The sequence below is a fragment of the Macrobrachium rosenbergii genome, chromosome 41, assembly GCF_040412425.1.
Source record: "Macrobrachium rosenbergii isolate ZJJX-2024 chromosome 41, ASM4041242v1, whole genome shotgun sequence".
NCBI classification, from domain to species: domain Eukaryota; kingdom Metazoa; phylum Arthropoda; class Malacostraca; order Decapoda; family Palaemonidae; genus Macrobrachium; species Macrobrachium rosenbergii.
In genome coordinates, this window is record NC_089781.1 from 50,538,269 (window position 1) to 50,542,387 (window position 4,119).

The following is a 4,119-nucleotide window of genomic DNA, read 5'->3' on the forward strand; positions in this document are numbered from 1 at the left end:
GTCCTTATGGGGTTCTTGATTGCCGATTTCGATAATGGAAGAATTTGTAGACAAGACGTTAGAGTGTCGTGGTGTGAAGCATTCGGAGGTCACTATTATTCCTGTAGACCAGGCTGGAGAAACGTGAACGGGCAAATAGGAGGGTCATTGAATATCTCAGGATGACTGTGGAGGTGGAAACGATGTAAATTTGGGTCGATATACTCCACAGGTGCAGCATAGCATTAATTCCATGGTTAGTGATACCATTGGAATGTCTTCCAATGAAGGCGCTGTTTGGTTACCCAGCACGGGGTGCGTTCGATTTGTTGCCTATTCCATCGGGGGATGAGACGGTTAGGGTGCTCGTGTCGACTGCAAAAGAGAGATATAAGCGTCTTGCTAGGAATCTTGAAATGAAAACGCGGGATGTTAGGATGAGCATAATTAAATACAGGGCCGGATACAAGGTTTATTGTGAATCCGTTACAACAACTTGCCGCCAAGGACCAGCACACCGGCCGCATGACAGCTTCGCTTGGAACAAGACTCAAAACAAAAAGACGTTCACAGCAGGGAATAGAATCAAGAATTAACAAAAGTTACCTTTTTTTATCTAAAACTCTACATCCCTTATCCCTAGAAAACGTAATATTCCAATTTAAAACATCAGATAATTAAATAAATCAATACTTCTTCCAAAATATGTTACAAATATAAACAAAACAACATGATAAATAACATGTTTGTATATATTTATAAGATCAAGTCGATCTGAGTTTACTTATTCGGGCTGGATGCCTTAACATTGGCAGTTATGCTGAACATTCACTATGTTATTTACAGTTACTTCTGTAGGTTCTTCATTTACTATTATCACATAGTGTCTGAAATGAAGCACTATATCAAATTTACAGATGACTTGGAGATATTGGATGCACTTCTTTATTGGATTAGTTAAATCACACATATATCTGTATAATCTGATCTGCATGTCTTGTCCAAATAATAATGCAAAACTCTGTACTTCCACCTTATAATTTTATAAACAGTGCTACAATCTTTCAGCTACCCATGGTGAACCTTTTAAAATTACGAACAAACACAGCATCATTGACTTTGCCACAATTTACCTTCCTCCTGGAAAATTTCACCCCTCATTTCCTTAAAGATTTGTCTTTCAGTTTAACCGATTCAACAGTACCTTTGAAATTCCTACAAACATTATTTCTGCTGGGGCCTTACCGTGGAAGAATTCACAGTCCTCCTATAGGTGTACAAAAATCCTACAAATTCTGAGTCCTGAATATCTCCTTCTTAGAATTTTCCTAGGCCCTCCTTGGATATTTCCTGCCTTGCTCATTAGACATTGGAGGATGGATGATAGAGGGCTGGTGTTACATGCTTAATACTATTTTACACAAAGAACTCCTCCATCTCTTAGAAGCAAATTTGGAGCATTATCTATTCTAATGACCTGGTATACTTAAATTACAATGCCTCAAATGACCAATGGTAACAGCTGACGTAGTGGAACTAGAAAAATGAATATCCAAAAATTTACTGAGAATCTACAATTATCAAAATATTTACCATCCATTGGTCCTGCATGAAATCTATGTGCAGTCAGACCATGATTTACCAACAATAGGCCAAGACAATGTAGGAGCTCGAGTTTGTAAAATTCTTAAATAATCTACAATTCTTTATGACACCTCTATGTCTGGTCTATCTTTGGCCACCCATGCCCAATTCAACACTCGGCTTTCATAGCATTTTATACCATTATGCCCACAATGCAAATGGTTTCAAGCCTTACATCTTAACTCAGCAGGAATCAAACCTATTTCTGCAATATTACACCATTATGGAGAGATAAATCATCTTTTACAGAGGCATATTCCAGAAGTGACATATTATGTTCCCTTGACACATCCCAGCTTCAAACAATTTTCCAACTGAGACAATACAGCATCATGTATTGGTGAAATGTTTAACTGCCTGAAAAGAGATGTCATCAAAATCAAGTAATTCAACCAATTTAACATACTCAGCTGGTGTACCAGAATGAAAATCATCATCAAGTGCAATCTGCTTAAGGCATCAGCAATTACAACCTTCCCAGGGTTTGTGAACTAATTCATAATCATACTGAGATAACAACAAAGCCCATCTTTGTATTCTAAATTAGCATTACATGGGAATCTGTTTCCTCTTCAAAAAGGAGTCCCAGTAATGGTTTATGATCAGTTCTAACCAACAAAATTCCTGCCAAGCAAAAAATATCTAAAACGTTTCACAGCAAAAATAGGCTAATCCTTCTTTATCCCCAACTAAAGAAATTAGTTCCTTTCTGCTTTAGACAGTTTTTACTTGCAAAATAAATTGTTTTCTTAGTCACCAACCTTTTTGCAACATAACACACCCCACACCTACAGGAGACATCCACTTCAATGATTAAAGGACTATTCCCATCAAAACTAGTCAGCACTTTGGACTCAGAAAAAATCTTGTACCTTCAGAGAAACGCCTTCTGCTGTACTGAAGTCCATCTAAATTTACATTTTTGCTTCAACCACAAATCATACAAGGGAATTGTAGAAAAGTGCACACACAACCTTGCAGCAGTAAGTAATCATGCCTAAAGAGTTAGACTTCTTCAACAGAAATGGACATGGGCAATCTGAAATAACTAGTCCCTTTGAAGATGGCTTGACTCCTTCACCTGAGATGGTATCCTAAATATTCAATAAGTTCAGCCTCAAAATAGTCTTAAGTCTTGTTGTTTTGTACATTATGTGCTTGCAAAAGTTCTTAAAACAGCACCAATCGGTGATCATGTCTTTTGGTAGCACCACTACAATAATATCATCTAAATAACCTTTACACCCTCCACATTTGCCAACAGTTGAAAATAAACCAACTCTTTGGAAATACCAGGAGATGAGGACAAGCCAAAAAGGTAAGCAACATATTTAAACAATCCTTTATGAGTATTAATTACTAAATACTCTTGACTTTTCTCATCAACAGATTATTTGAAGATAAGCATTCTTTAAAAATCAATTTTGGAAAAAACCACCCCACCATAACAGATAACAATTCCTCTATCTTTGGTAATAGGTACACCTGTCACAATAATTTGGTTATTCAAAATTTTAAAATCTCCACACAAATCCTCATTTCAACCTTATTTTCTTTCAATACAGGTACAATAGGAACTGCCCATTCACTATGTGATACGGGTTCCATCATTTCATCATACCTACAGCTTATCTAAGGCATCTTCAAGTATTTTTCTTGTAATAAAAGACTGTACATTAACTATAAACTTTGGGTAACATTACATATTTTAAAATGAATCTTGGCCAAAACACCAGCAATAGGTTTACTTGGATGTAAGTAATTATCTAGCGCTTTCTGCACTCCACGTAGCAACCTTTATTACTCTAAGTACCTTCATCTATTCAATAGATAAATACCTACTTGCTGCATTAAAATCTTTACCACACAAATTTTGTATTACAGATCAACAACATAAAATACCTGAGGAAACCTTTGTGCTATTATAAGTACAGGAGCTAACACTTTGCCCAAGACATCAATTTTTCCTTATTATCTGTGACATATCTGGCTTTTTGTGCATTGTTTTCATATTTGGTTTTTAACCTGTCTTGCCCACTCTTTGGTTATAGTAGACACAGCACGCCACTGTAATCTCAAATGGAACTAAATTCTGATTCATGCTGAAATAAAATTCATCAGAATTAAGAGCAAAAATCTTTCCTTTAACCATTAACAATCTATCATCATTGGTATGCTTCATAATCATCAATAGTTTTCCAGCCTTCTTACCTTCAGCCCTACTATTGAAGCTGTTATACCTGGGTTTTAACACTAGGCTATGAAGAGACAAATCTTTGTTTGCCTCTCTACACCTTTCTAATTTACCTTTCCTTTTACAAATGTTACAAGTCAGATCTTTAAACCAACTTGATCTATACTCTCATGAGAAAAACCACAATGCTTACAGATGACTTTTCTTTTCTCACTGAACTAACCTGTAGCTGTGATTCGTTCCTCTCTCACCCACAAAAAGCTTTTCCATGTTCAAAATTCTTTTCTAAGAAACTGCACTAG